This window comes from Asparagus officinalis, chromosome 10 (assembly GCF_001876935.1).
Source record: "Asparagus officinalis chromosome 10, Aspof.V1, whole genome shotgun sequence".
NCBI classification, from domain to species: Eukaryota; Viridiplantae; Streptophyta; class Magnoliopsida; order Asparagales; family Asparagaceae; genus Asparagus; species Asparagus officinalis.
Genome location: NC_033803.1, coordinates 39,776,985 through 39,793,305, shown reverse-complemented (window position 1 = coordinate 39,793,305; position 16,321 = coordinate 39,776,985).

The following is a 16,321-nucleotide window of genomic DNA, read 5'->3' as shown; positions in this document are numbered from 1 at the left end:
ATTTTTTTTTCAAACTTTGCTGCGATCAAGTAAAATTGGGCATTATCTTTCAGGGCGTAGAAAAAACTTTGAGCATAATAAGATATGCCGGACCCAACTTGTAGGCCCCACAACATATTTTCTTTGGCTGCTTCTAATATTTTCAAAAGCTTGGGCCCATTCATTTTCTTCTTTCAAAAATTACGATTGTTTTACTTCAAGAAATTCAAAGAGGGCTGCTCCGTTTTCTAGCCTAACTCTCTGAGAGTGACATCCATTTCATTTTAAAAAACTTATCCAACAATAATTTTAAAGGGAATGTTGAGAATTTAATTAGTGATGAGATCACAGTCATGATGGCGACGCTGGCGGCAACATGAGCATGCTAGGTTTATTTCTTGTATTTGTGGTTGATGACAACTTCAAGCAAAGGGGTAGGCATATGCCTTGCCGGTTGGAAGAAGATTTGGCCATTGGGGATTTTGAGAAATTTTGGCTGCCTATTCGTCGGAAGAGATGACTAACGCCATAGTTCCTAAAAAACATTGCTCTGCATATAATATGTTCCAAATTAGTAACAAGACATGTTTTTAGCTTATTAATAATTTCCAGCTAGATTTGCCACGTTAGTTATCCCATGAAGCTGACCCATTTTTAGGTCCTCCTAATAGCACTCTAAATTTATAATTTTGATGTGGAGGATTTAAGAGTGTTTTTGATATGGATCTTTGAAAAGACTCTTAAATAAATACTCCATTTTAATATGTTCTTTTTTTTGTTTTAATTTTTTTTTTGTGCAGGTTTGGAGGATCCCATCACTCTGATTAGTTATATTACCCTTGTAGTGGTAGTGATTACTACACTCTTGTCACTTATGATGGATCCCTGGCATGATCTTAGCAAAAGCAAGTACTTTAACAGTTCAAGCCACAATATATAAAGCTTCCTAGTCATGATTCTGAAAGGAGCATTGCCATTTTTTATGGTAATAGTAAATGCTAAAACCTTGTTGTAAGATAATTCATTGTCCTTAGACTTTATGTGTTGCTCCACCAGCTGTGTCTGTAGATATTATAGAATGCATTATGATTACTTGTGTCTCCCTTTTTGGTGAATAATTCCACTATTTTTGCTGGTTTTGACAGAGTTTATTCACCTTTCAGCAACTTGTGCAGTAACGGTTACAACAACGGGTGTTATTAATGAAGCTCTCACTCCCTTGGTATAATTTGCCTCGTACATCTTTGATTTTTTTATAAGAGGCTGTTTGGTTAGACCAAAATTTTAGGAAACAAACAATTTTGGAATAAAAATTAAGTTTTGGATCATTATAGGATTCCAAAAGTTGTGTTTGTTTCAAAAACATTTAAGAAAGTGTTTCCCAAAAAGAGAGAAAAGAGTAAATTCTTTTGGAAGCCCAAATCCTCTTTTTTACCTTGGATATGGGCTACAAAATCTGACATATTGGTCCCGCTCAACTTTTCCTTCCTCTCTCTCCTTTTCTCTTCATGTGACAAACTCAGAACCCCATCCCCAATACTGTCTCATCTGCTCGTTCCCACCACTTCTTCATTTCCCTCTGTAGGCAATAAAAATAACCTTAAATCCTAGCAAAGAAGCTCAAAGGCACATCAAAAAGCTTTAAATTGCTTAAAGTTCACCTGCATGCTTTTAAGTTCGCCTGTAAAGGGACAATCTTTGCCTGGACGCTGAACTCCGCCTAAAGGTTGGAGCTCGCCTGAATACTTGACTTCACAAGCCAAGCCAAGTTCGCCTGATACCTGAAAGACCAGACTTTGCCTGTGTTTTCGCTGAAAGTTTCCTTCATTGCTGAATTCATTATAATATTAATTGTTTACAAAAGAATTCAAGATTTCAACAAAAGAAAATAAAAGGTTACAACTTTCTTGAAAATAACACAAGATCTGTTCGTCGTTTCTTGCTTGCGTGGGTCATTAGCCGGTGACGAGGACGTCGATATCCGTGGACTACCTAACAATCAGATTAGATCCAGAACTCCGTCGATTCGCGAAGGAATCTAGAAGCAAAAGCGCTTATCTCGACAACGGCGAGATAATTGCTCTTCTTAAGATTATCGCAACGGGATAATACTAAGGAATGGACGCGGGTGATGCAGATCTAAAGAATATCTCTCTCTTGTGTTGACGAACTCGATTAATCTTCAGTCTGGCAGGGCTTCGCCAATTCTCCAAAATTCCAGATCTAAAAAACTGAGGTCCTAAAGCTGTATTTATAGGCTCAGGGGATTTCGGGTGGTTAAAACTGTACAACGGCCAATTTTTAGGCCTGGGGACACCCCTTGGCATCTTAGCGAGGCTGAGACACCCTTGGATGTCTCGGCCTTGGCCGAGACACCTTGGGGTGTCTCGCTTGTGCCGAGACACCTCGGGGTGTCTCAACTCAAACTGAGACCTTTTTTCGTACACTTGTCCGTTTCCGCAGTAATTTCTTCGTCCGAACTCGGATTTGAGTGATTCAAAGTGCATTGGAAAGCTGACGAGGAGTTCTATAAGCTCTAATGATTAGGTTGTTGTGGATTGATCTGGGATAGGAGTGTCGTTTCATCTTTTGTAAGTGACGCAGGACTCCCGATCAGTTAGTGTCTTCGTTATTCTGAAATTTTGTTACTTCACGTAGTTTATCGATTCACTTCAAGCATTCATCAATGCCAATTAAGCTTCTATGACTTGGATAGTGATGTTCCTCATCTTCTCTTAGCTTTGAGCTACTCACGGAGACCTACATGCAATTTTCGATGCCTACAGATACCCCCTCCAAAGCGTTCCAGACTCGTTTCTTTTATAGAAGAGGCTAGAATACTTTAGATGTGATTGGTCCAGCCTTGATCAGTGTAAAGGACATTTAATTAGCTTCAACTCTTGGCTCCTTCGATTTTTAGTCTATTTGATGCTTTGACGAATAGCTGAAGTCCTTCCGGTGCTGTGTTTATCGCCTGTCCGTCGTCGGAGTTTCGAGTCTATAACCGGTGAGTTAGGTTTGGCTCGTGTCATTGAATTGACTTAGAACTGACTATTTCTGTCGCATCGGCTCTTTCATTGCAAGGCATTGATTGGCTTTGACCTAAGGTCACGCGTTGACCAGCGTTGACCTAGGGCTTCGGATCGCCTGGCATTGACTTTTAGTCGTAACGCGTTGACTGACGTTGACCTAGGGTTACGCATTGACCGGCATTGACTTTAGGATTTTGAACATCGCACGTTGACTTTTGGTTGCAATGCGTTGACTGGCATTGACCTAGGGTTACGTGTTGACCGGCGTTGACCTTAGGGTTTAAATCGCCATACATTGACTTTTCATCACAACGCGTTGACTGGCGTTGACCTAGGGTTACGCGTTAAATTGCCATACGTTGACTTTTTTATCGCAACGCGTTGACTGGTGTAGGCATATAAAATTGCTTATAGGTCCCTTAGCACAGCTCGGCACAAACCGATGAACCAACGAGGCGACGAAGATCGACGAACGGAATCGCACGCAAGCAACGGAATACATCCTTCGCATTTGGAATCAACCAAGTGTTTAAAGAGTCAACGAGGTGATCCAACCAAGGACAAACCTCGACGAATCACGTATCGAATCAAATCAGTTTCGACTCGAACTCAAAGCGGATTACTGCACTAATCGGATCGCAGATTTACTTGCCAAATCAGGAATCGGATTTACTGCCTAATAAGAACCAGATTTACTCGACCTGGCCCAAAGTCAGAATCAGATTTACTGCCTAATCAGGATCCAGATTTACTGCGTAATCAATTGATCCAGATTGTACTGGCTAAAACAGGAATCGGATTACTGCTAATCTAGGATCAGAATTTATTGCGCTAAACATGAATCAATTACTGGCTAATGTAGGATCCAGATTTTACTTAGCCAAATCAAGGAATCCAGATTTACTGCCAATCGCGGATCTAAATCAAGTCGAACGAATCAACAGAACCGAAAAACGGCAAAAACCACAAAGCACCCAGAGTTGGCCGGACAGTTGTCATTTCGCGGGCCACCCAGAGGTGCCGACAGTTGTCATTTCGCGGCCACGCCTAGAGTGGCCGAACAGTGTCATTTTCGGCTGGTCACGCCAGAGTTGCGAATCAGTTGTCATATTCGGACGCCACTCCAGAGGTGTCCGAGCAGTGTTATCATTTCGCGCCACCCAGAGTGCCTGACAGTGTCATTGGGCGGCGGCAGCAGGACCCCCAGAGAGGGCCGACATTCATTTCGCGGCCACGCGGTGCTTTATCTTCAGAGGTGCCGACAGTTCTATTTTCGCGGTGCACAGTAAAGGGAGCCTTATAAAATAGGCCCCCTTGGTTCATTTTTCAAGTTGAGAAATTTTGGAGAAGGCGAAGCCCGCTGAATAAGACTCATAACTTTAACAATATTCAAGCTTGGGACTTCGAACTTTCACATGCCGATCTGCTGCTCGACGATCATCAACAGCCAAAATAAGGCGAGGGAGTTCGAGAGACCGATCTCAGATCTACTTGGCTACACCTCCGGATCTAAGCTTGGTCTTAGATCCGAGACTTTGACCGATGTTCCTTAGTGGAAACAATCATCCCCGCTATATTCCTGTGAACTAATCCCGTTGTATCTGCGTAGATCCGACCGAGTGATCTAGATCATGCGCGTGGTCACATGCGGGGCAGTGGACACACGCGGCAGGCAAAGAACCGCACAATAGACGGAGAAGATGCTGTGCGCGTGAGGGAGCAGGGTTCGCGCAAAGCACATGGAGCTCGCGATTCGTGTCGGAGACATAGACAAGGAAACAAAGTGTAAGTTTTGCCATTTCTTTTCATTTGATTTTCCGGTTGGTAACCGGATGCTTATAAAAAGACCGGATCTTTGTAATCGATACGACTATTCAATGAGTGTACAATGGAAATCATTAATGGAATGAAAGAAGCGTTTTCCGGAACAATCTGTCGACCACAGTGGGCAGCCCACCGATCTCGCTGCCGAGATCGGAGCGTCGCCAGCCTGCGATTCAATCCCCATCGTTGGATGGAGGTCGAATACATTCGATCAGACCAGATTCGATTGATACCTTTACCTCGTGCTAGATCAACCTGCCCCCAAGTCCGAAGATAGTCCAAGTTCGTCTTCTCAACAGAACAAGGTGCGTCGTTAGCGAAAAGTTGAAGCTAGCCGAAACGACGACCTCGATCTCGATTGATTCGCCCGAAAGTTGCGTCAGATGACGCCCCACCAATCTCCAACCAATCAAGCTGGTCCAACGCAATTCTGATCCTGCCGTCACTCAAAGAGCGTACTCTCTCAAAGAAAGCCCGCCAAAGCAGACGCCAACGCTGTCCAACATATTCGCGTCAAACGCGATGGAGTTCCACCGACGAGCCGCTACACTTCGGTCTGAAGAACAAGAGAGGCAAACAGCCTCAACAACAGATGAAGCCGCTCTTCCAAGCCGCCGACAATGAATGGGTCCGCGTCAAACAGAATCGTTCGATCGCTGGAAAACGCATACCGCAAAACAACCGCGCACAAAATCAGCGCAGCACGCTCAAGCAGAAGAACCCGTAGAAAGTTGCAAAAGAAGTGGCCAAAGAACCCTGTCACCACTTCGCAAAGTTTGGAGGCCGAAGTCGAAGCGGACGGTTCAGACCGAAAAAGCAGCAAACTGCAGCCTCCACCAAAAATTCAACCATCCGGCGAACAGCTAAAGTCGCCGATAAATTCCATAGCTACTCCGGGAATCATCGCAGAATCCTTCCCGAAGCAAGAAAGCCATTCTGGAGCGCCTCGGTCCAATCCCAGATGAGCGATAGCAAACCCGATCCAGAACGTTTGGCGCCACAAGAAAACCCTGTCGAAGACGAATCAAACACGCTGGGTCAACCGCTACTCAATCATGACAATGGGAGCTCATAGGCAACTGCGGCCGCTTAATTGCCATCTGAGGCAGCAAGAGCCCGCTGATAAATTACCCCCCCACCACCCAAAAAGCATGTCCAAGCGGCGTGAGCTCTTTGAAATGTCAACTGGAAGCAATTCGCGGGATAACACATTTCGGTTCGACGACTGGCGCCCCGATCATGCCTGCCTCAGATGGAAACATTATCATGATACGATTATGTTATACCTGAGAAGTCGTGCCCGGACACACGAGTAGGTTACTTCCGATCTGTCAAAATGACGATTTAGCTATTGTGCTGGGGGTACGACAGAACCAAAAGAAGGATTCCTCGGAGGCTAGAACTCAAGTGCCTCTTGTCCAAGCTCATTCGGGCGTACTGTCTTCAATGCAACTGAATCAAAGTATTCCCGAGAGACAATTTTTCAGTGTTCGAAAGGCTCTCGGCAACCGAAACGCCAAAACCAAGTATAGGCGTTTCCCCCCGGCAAAGAAGAGACGGTGTTAAATAGACGAGAATGTCCGAGGGTCACCGGCATAGCGTATACCCAGTCAAATGAACATCGGACAATCAGATTGATCTCAAAATCGTTTCTGAAGTCGTCCCGGCAGTATTAACACGTGCTGCAGTCGGAGCCATGCGCACGATGAACTTATGGTAGGTTCGGACAAGATTGCCTTCGGAAATGAAGAATCGAATCCGGCTCAACTGCTTCGCATTACGGACAATCACAGTTTCCAGTCGAAGACAACCGCCGCGAGTATCATTTATATAACAGCTAAGAAAGCCAGAGATGCTTGAGACGCTTTGGCTAAAGCAGAAAAGAAATTTCAAATCGAGAATGGAGATGGCCATGCTAGCAGATAGAGAATGCATAACACAAATCCAGGCATTCAGGAACCAAGCAAGTGAATCGAACGCGCCGTAACCCGATTGTTTCAGCGAACAGGGAGCACTGCAGAAAGGGAAAGAAGCCACAAGCCATAAACCCTGCACTGTCAATACAGGGGGTGGTAACGCGAGGATGCCTAATAGAAATCAAGTTGAAGACTGAAAGATCAAAGATCTCGAGAGCAAATCAACACAGTTGATGCTCTCCGCTCAAGAGAACGAAAAAATCAGGCATCCCTGTCCATACCTTCACGAGAAAGGAAATGATCTCTATCGCGGCGCAGTTCAATCTAACAAGCTTCACACCGTTCGATGGAGACGGGTTCCCCCACTGCACATTTTGATTTATTCAAATCCGCACTTGGGTATTACTACGGGCAATGAGCCTCTGATGGTGCGGTCATTTTCGTTAAGCACTCTTTCGCGGCGCACGCATTCGAATTGGTACCGCGTGCATCAAAGCCAGGAACGTAACAGCTGGGATGAATGGGAACCAAGTTCCACTGGCCAACTTCTTCGATCGACGACACCGAGATATCTATCGGATCGTTGCTACAGACAGAACAAAAGACGCGGGAGTGTAGTCGACAACGTCGTCAAAAAGTCCGGAACAAGGCGATGAATGCTGGAAACCTACGACACAGAGGAATCATCCTCCAAAATTGCCACATACAAACCTTTGTTGCGGTTGACTGTTGGAAGCAAGGAACACGCCCCCGCTGCACCCTTGAAGGATCGTGGGAAAAGGTGCGGCGTTGAAGCAAGCCGAACGTTTCCTCCAAAGAAGAAGCGAAGAGGAAACCAAACACAGACCGTTAAGTCCGCTGGATTCTTACAAATTCCGCCTCCGTGTAAGTGGGCAAAAAACCTGTGCAGGCTACTATGGTGTTCTTAAATACCAAGCGTCACAACAGCAATCCCGAAGGCAGCAAAAGACTTCGGCCGAGACTCCTAAAGAGAGTATCCTTCCAAAGACGAAGACGTTCAGCATCTTCCGAGAAATCTCCTTGAAGGTAACAATAGACAAGTATCCGCCTATCACAAATCAGAGGAAGCTGAAACACTACGACCCAAAGTACTGGTGCATACCCCAGGAGGTCCTTCATTCCCAACCAAGGATTGCTTTGCCTCAAGAATAGCATCAGACCTTTTGTTGACGCTGGCGTCATATACGCTGAGGTAAGGAGCCAATGAGAATGGCAGACTCCTGCCGATAAAGTATAAGAGTATAAAACATGCTTCTCAAGAACTCTCCAAAGAGTATACGAAGTATAAACTGTTCATGTCAGTCCTCGCGAACGCGTAAAGAGTTAAACTACTCCCCTGATAACTCCAATAGGTATAATGAGTCTATTAACTGTTTCCCACCACTTTTAGACCTGGGAACTTCCTGAGAATAATTAACTAAATATTCTTAAGGATACCTGGTTTAGTTAACTGATAATAATTCCAACCAGTTCCGCAGAGGACACTTGGGTGGACGATTTATTGTAAGGGTAAGAGTTCCCAAAACCAGCACGCAATGTAATGAATAAGAACTCCATATTCTCACTCATGTCGTATTGCACTCAACACTCCTCTGTTAAGTCTGGACGTAAAGTACTCACATTGGTCAAAACCTTCCTTACAGTTAGTGACCACAGTCAAATCCCCTTCTTCGATTCCCGCAATGAACAAGAGGTCTCACAAATTGCAGCGATCAAACCTTGCCTACAGTTAGGATTGTCCAAAACACCACTTGTCCAAACCTTCCTTACATTAGACCACATCAAAATCCCCTCTCTATTCCCCCTCAATGAACGAGAGTCCAGCAAATTGAGCGATCAACTACCTTCCTAAAAGGTTAGATTGTCCAAAACACCCACATGGTCAACACCTTCTTACATTAGGAACCCCAGTCAAATCCCTCTCGATTCCGACCAATGAAACGAGAGGTCCACAAATTGAGCGATCAAAACTTCCTTACAGCTTAGGATTGGCTCAAAGACACCCCACTTTGGTCAAAACCTTCTTACAGTTAGGACCACAGTCAAATCCGTCCCTCTCGAATTCCTCTCCAATGAACAGTAGTCCCACTTCGAATCGAGTGGATCAAAACTCCTACAGTTAGGGTGCATCTCAACTCCTGCATTGGTCAAACCTTCCTACAGTTAGACCAAAACCGCAATTCAAGCCTAGATAAACGAAAATTCCATCTTTAGTCGGTAATAGCAAACCTCCCGACCATTAGGGTACCGAATCTTTTCGATCTCGTAGTGGAGATCCCCATCTAGTATTCATTTCCGGATTCTGGAGTGTGGAGATCCCAACTCGAAGTCACTTTCCAGTGAAGATGGATATAAAATTCTTTCTCTTCAAATTGTCTGGAGATAGAATAGTAAAAATTCTTCCGCATTTCGGTTCCGTCCCCTTGCCCCAAGAGAAGATCACCAACCTTTCAAATCCCAAAATTTGTGCCTCACAAGTACTTAGGAATTATATCCCGAATCACTAAGCAGGGATAAGTCTTCGCACTAACACCGCTGCCGTTTATCTTTTTTTCCGGCACAAAAAACACCCCAAGTCGAGTCTGGGGTATTCTACTCCTGAAACCTAAGCAAGGAAAGTCTTGCCTAACCCGCGCTTGCGTCTAGGTTCTTAACTCTGTGAAAGAAATCCGTCCAACATATTCACCACATGTTCAGGTTTTTATAATAACACCAAATATCCATGTCTTTACACCATGGGAATTTCATCGCTGAAATCCTAAGAAAGGATATGCCGACGCCTAACACTCGTCGCCCGGTTTAGTTCCTTTTACCGATTGAAAAGACAACCAGATATACCAGTGCTGGGGTATTTTTTATCCCGACCTAAGAGTGATAATCAGACTATAATACTACGTTGCTGGTAGCCTATTCCCAATAACAATGTAAAGCCTAATGTATTCAACATCAAATAGCACAAGTCTAAGAGAATCACTCCTAGCACAACGTACTGCGAACGGATTCGTCAATCCGCACTGCTAGCCTGACTCAAACGGTAGTCCGGTAAAATTGGCTAATTCCAAATCCGTAAAGGGCTTTGGGGTTAAAGCCAAAAAGTCCTAAGTCAACGCCTAACACGCGTCGCCGGGTAGTCTATTACCGTGAGAAAGATGAAGTCTACGTATCGAACTGTAGTATTCAGGGGGTGAGTCGTGAAAGGAGTTCATTCCTTTAGCACAACGTCACATGCGGAACGACTTAAAGACAATCCGCAAATGTAGCCCGATTCAATACGGAATCACGGTAATAGCATGACAAATCCGTTGAGGCTGCAAGAATTTCCAAACATCCTAAGTCAACTGTCTGATTAACGTGCTGTTTTAGTCTTTTTCAACAGGAGAAACAAACGAAGTCTAAGTATCAAGTACGGAGCCACTAAGAGTAACTCTTTTAGCATAACGTCACATGCGGGAACGGACTTAAACAAATACCGCATCTAGCCCGATCTCAAACGTAGTCGGTAATAGGCCAATCAAAACCCGTTGATGCTGGGGATTTGCCAAGAACAATCCTTAAAATCACAAGTCACGACAGCATCATCTTCATTATTGGTCTCCGACTTGAGCATAGTCCAGTCGACATTCAAATACCCTAAGGTTTAAACCCGACAACGCAAATAACCCTAGGTCTATATCCACCATCAAACGCGTTCAATCAACATTCATCGTACGACGCCAAAACCCTACGCTAAAGGTCAGACAGCGGACAACGCTTGATTTTTGGTTGCAACGCATTGACTGGCGTTGAACTAGGATTACGCGTTGACCGGCGTTGACCTTATGGTTTAAATCGCCATACGTTGACTTTTTTATCGCAACGCGTTGACTGGCATTGACCTAGGGTCACGCGTTGATCGGCATCGACCTTAGGGTTTCGGATCGTCCAGTGTTGATTAGTGTTGATTTGGTCAAAATATCCAATAACCGACGAACATGGGTGAAATTCAGGTTTGAAAAGCACATCCGGGGGCTCGAACTGGGCTGAGACACCCGTGGGTGTCTCAACCTTGGCCGAGACATCCTTGGGTGTCTCGGTTCAAAAACCGAGACATTTGTCTCCCTTTTTTTTGTTTTTGTTTTCTTTGTATTATGTACTTTCCCTCTTTCAAATTTTCAAAAAGAGAGTCATTTTCCCCCCTAAATTCTATCTTCTTCCTCCTCTTATCCAAACACCATTGTTTTCTTCCTCTATGAACTCCAAACCCATTAGAATTCTCCTCTTTAAAACCTTCCCATCTCCTCATAAATTCGGATTTCTTATGCTCTTCTCTTGGCCGAAAATATCCTCCCCTCAAGGCTAAGTTTTTCTTCATCTTCAAGCTCAAAGGAGACTTCTTGATTTGGGTAAGTTCTCCTTCAAAACTCTCTCCTCCTTTAAGAAAGATTGTAACTTTATGCTTGTAATGGGAGTATGGCATGAATTTATATGCCAAGATCATAGCTTTTTGTTCTCATGAGTTAGGTTTTGTGAAAAAGATAGGATCTTGATGATGGATTGTGAGTATGTACAAAGATTTTGGGGGTTTTATGCAAAAACAACACTATGACCGAAATTTGAGGGGCTTTTGTGCAAAAATGGACTAAAATTTGAGGATTTTTGTGCAAAAATGGACTGAAATTTGGGACTAAAATTTCACACTTATTTGGCCAAACTTTGCGGGGTGTTTTCATGCAAAACAATCAACATTGTTGAGGGGTTTAATTGTAAAAAGCAACCGTATATTGTAGGGGGGTTTATTTGCAAAAAGGGATGAAATTTTATGGCTAAAATTTCCAAGGTTTAGACCACAAATCCATGACCAAGAATTTGAGAGGAGTATGCGCCAACCAAACCGAAATTTGTAGGGGTTTATTTGCAAAATTTTCCAAATTTGATAGAAGGGTTTATTTGCAAAATTTGCCTAGATTGTGAGATATCGAGGATGTTAGATGAACAAACACGATGATCATGATCAAATTCGAGTGTGTTCTTGATCAAAATTTAGCCTTGAACACGAGGGGTATTTTGGGTATTTCACCAAAAATTTCATCAAGAGGGTTTATACTACAATATGAGCTCCTTGTTTGCACGCATAAAACTCATAGGTTTAATTAGACTTCAACTATAAAATCCTATTTATTTTATAGGATTTTAGTTAAAATTCTTAATTTCCCTTTTAACTTTCGGGTGTTTAGATTTATGATTGTACCTGACCCGTCGATTTTCATTGTAAGTTCTCCATGTCTCCGTGCTGACCACGACTTCATAGGAGTCGCTCCCTTTCGCAGCATAGCAAGAGGGAGGCTCCCGCGGCATCTTCCTCCGCGGCTTTCTCTTTCGGAGGTGAGCATGTGTTCTTTCCGTATCCCCGATTAATCCCTTCGTGGGTCATTCGAAAAGAACCGACATCCTCCTTCGTGGGGATCAAGGTTTCAGGAAATTCTTGGTTCTGTTATACCCTCGACTGGCCCCTTCGTGGGTCATTCGGGAAGAACTAACATCCTCCTTCGTGGGGATCGAGGTTTCAGAAAATTTGTGGTTCTGTTGGCCCCTTCGCGGGTTATTCGGGAAGAACTGACATCCTCCTTCACGGGGATCGAGATTTCAGACTTGTTTTGCTTGGCCAATTCAAGTCTTTCGACATATTGGGGCGATTTCGTGTTGTCTTACACTGTGTAGATCGGGGTATGTTACCACGTCGTTTACGTGATAATGCATACCACCTTTCTAGTGTAGGACACTCAAAATCGTCTAGCCAATTGCCCAGTGGAAGATCCTATCTTGCTCTCTTGTGAGATGGATTTAATCCTTGCATAATTCATAGATAATTTTCTGACTCTACCCTTATTTTGTTACAGTTGAGTTCCCTGCGGATAGCCTTCCCTCTCATGCTAGTACTGGTTGTAGTGGGGAGGTCTTCTCTTCTATTGCTGACAGGCAAGCTATTGGTCCACTTTCTCAGTTTGATAGAAGTCGTTCCGATGAGTCCTGCTGTTTGATACGAGATGGGGGACGCCGTTCATTATGCCAGTTGATCACTGATACCCCTTTAACTGCAGACTCCATTTCCACCCAGGCTTTAGAGAGGCCTGGTTATCTGTTTGGAGATTCCGTTGAGGATCCGGCTAGGTTGACTTTTGCTGATGAGCATTGGTTGAATAATGATGAAGGAGCTCTTCTTTATATTCCTTCCATTCCTCGTCAGCATTCCTTTACTCATTTGGAGGGGCAGGCTGTACAACGACGAATGCCCTGGAATCTTACAAATGATGGCGATAGAGTTCATTACGGATATATCTCCCTCCGATGGGCATAATTATATTCGCGGTCTTCGACTGGGGATTCTGGGTCTTGATACCACACCCCCAAACGAGGTATCAACAGCTGCTCCTACTGTGAGGAATCGTTTGGCTAAGCTTGGGAGGAAGTTACCTCCACCAGATTTCAGATATTTTGGTTGGGTTTACTCACAACCCAAGGGATGGTGGACCTGTATAACTAGTTACGTCTTGGGACATTAGGAGGATGATCTGAGAAGTAGCGGGTTGTATGCGCCTATACGAGCCACCATGTATGGATTCCCGGTCAGCTGTCGCCACTTTCTAGCATTATTAGAAACATATGTCCCTGATAGTAACACCTTCCTGACTTGCGGTGGAGAGTTAGGGTTAGCTTTGCATGAGATGCACAAAGTTTCTGGCCTTCCGATGGGGGATTGTTCGTACCAGGAGTACTTTCCCTCGAACATGCAATTGGAGTGGATGAAGAAGGATTCGCCCGATATGTACGAAGTACTTTCCCTCGAACATGCAATTGGAGTGGATGAAGAAGGATTCGCCCGATATGTACGACACGCTTTAGGATCTTACGTGCCATTATTACACATCTCTAATCAAAGTGACCACTCAGGCGAAGAGGAAGAGACAGATCGGCTTGAAGCAGTTCGCCGTTTATCTATACCAGCATTTGGAGGGTGGTCCAAGCGAAACTATTCGTGAGTTAGATATTTTGACACCTTCTGCCATTAATGAGTTGATGGAAAAGGCTGAAGCTTTCTCCTATACTACTGCTGGTGTTGAGGGAGCTTTTTCTGCAGGGACCAAGTTTCGGATATTTCTTGGCCATGCACATAAGTCTATTCAGCCCAGGACTCTGTTAGCAGGCTATCTTGCCATCTGGTTGAAGAAGTACGTCGTTCCATATTAGTTTTCTAACGCCTTACCTCTTGAGGTGCTCTTCCCTACCGTTCAACTAGCTTATAGGAGGGAGCTTTCTCTACTTCCGGTGATGGTTGCTGGCATCCATTGTGGGCTTAGGTATTTGGTCGATGGTTTTACACAGGTGGGTTTTGAACCATCGACCGAGCTTATTTCTGTAAAGGTCGAGCTTCCGTATACATACCTGATGGCGTGGCTCATTCTTCACCATCCTTATTTGATGTCGGCGCCTAGTATTGCTGATGTCTCCATTCCTTTTGTGCAGCTGTTGGAAAAGAGCAAATGGCTCGGGAAGACGTTCACTGATGTACAGCGAGAGCTCTAAGTTCGTAAGAGCTGGGAGTTCTTCAAGTGTTTTCCTTGCTTCTTGGGCCGTTACGATGATGTGTTGATTGATGAGGAGAAACCCAAGACTGGTCGGACTTCTCTTGACGTTGGTTGTTTCCGTTGGTTGGTAAACATTCGGGTTGGATATCTTGTTCTACGAGTGAAGAATCATTGTTACATAGAGCCTTATCTTCCATGCTGCTTTGCTCGCCAATTTGGTTATGATCAACTATATGTCGGAAATCCGAGTCGTGGTTTGAGGACTGAGGGGGGGCTTATTGACAGCGTCTGAGCATGGCTTTGGACTATGGTGGGCTGCACTGGAGCCTACTTCGCTCTTCCTTCATCTAAGCACAAGCCGTTGCTTACCTTCCTCAGCTGTAAGTGGTTCCTTTCTGCCAATGAGTTTATAGGTGTGAGGAGTCTTTCAGAGTTGGAGGCTAAGCACTTGGTTCAAATCACTATCAAGGCTGCTTGTAAGGCCGAGCTTTCGAAGAAGCAAGGGAAAAGGCCTGCCAAACCCTCCCTTTTGAGCAGAGACAAGATGGAGGATGATGAAGAGCTCTTTCCTACTGACGATGAGGACGAGACTTCTGAGGAAGAATATGTGGAGATAGATACTGACAAAGAAGAACCTAACGCAGGTTTGTTAGACTCTTTCTTTTCAGAATTAACTGATCTAGCTTTCTTTCGTTGGCATCAACGTCATATCCTTTCTAGATCTCAATTGGCTTTTCAAAAGCCAGAGCGAAAGGTCTTATTCACCATCAACGTCATATCCTTTCTAGATCTCAATTGGCTTTTCAAAAGCCAGAGCGAAAGGTCTTATTCACTTATCCTAACAAGATGACTCTTATCACCCCAGGTAGAATGGTTGACGAGCACGAGTCGCTTGCTTCTCGCTATGCGAGGTCTCAACCTAGTAGCAAAGCTCCCATACAGGTTGAGATGCGTACTAAGTTCATGCATGAACGACCTATTGGTTCCGTAAGAGTTCGTACTCCAAAATGGAAGAAGACCGTTCATAAGCCACATACTGGTCGGCGCACTTACGGAGCAGAGTTAGGAAGCACCATTGGCGGGGAAGAGGGTAATACCCCATTGTCTTTATTGCTTTAAGATGATTCACCTTTTGGGAGTTCTATATTCTAGGAAACCATGACGAAGGTGAACTTCTACGAGATTCTGTGTTCCCTGATTCTAACCATTTGGATAGCTTCGTGCAGCAGATGTGTGATGCCATTCATGACGAGCCTATGGATGTTGAGACAAACAGGGATGTTGAGCAGGTTGATAGCGTCGAGCCGATAGTTATATGCTCAGGTATTTTTAACTCCGGTAATATCCTATTCGAGCAGCGATTGAAAGAGTTAGGAAATTCAAGATTTACTCCTCCTTTAATTATTCCCGTGCTTTGTTTTCTTTTAGATAAATTGAAGAATCCAGGTACGGATATCGGGGCAAAAGAATCTTCCGCCCCTACTATAGGTAAATTTGAGCTCTTCCCTCTTTTTCATCTTTTGTATATATCCAACCTCTAAATTCTCGCGCAGGACCTTTGTTAGAGAAACCAGTCGAGGACGAGGCCATCCATGATATGGGTTTTAAAGAACATGCGTATGTCTCAGCGTCGAGTTTCTCAGGATCTGACATTAGGCTGTTAGTTGACATGTTGGCAGAGCAGGCCACCAGAGGGACTGCAGGACCACCCTTTGAGAGTGATTCGTCTGTAGGTATATATATAATTCTCTTCATCTTGTCAAATTTTTTATCTGACTAACCAAGAATTATAATCACAGGACCGATCACTAGAACTGATTCAGTTATGATTCCTGGCATCTCTGGTTTACCTGAGGGTAATGGATCCGCATGTATGAATATAATTTTCATCACCACGATCCTTTTCATTTGCCTAAATTTCTACTTGACTAATAGAGGAGCGTGATTGTAGGACCAGCTGTTATGACTGATACGACTACAATCTCCA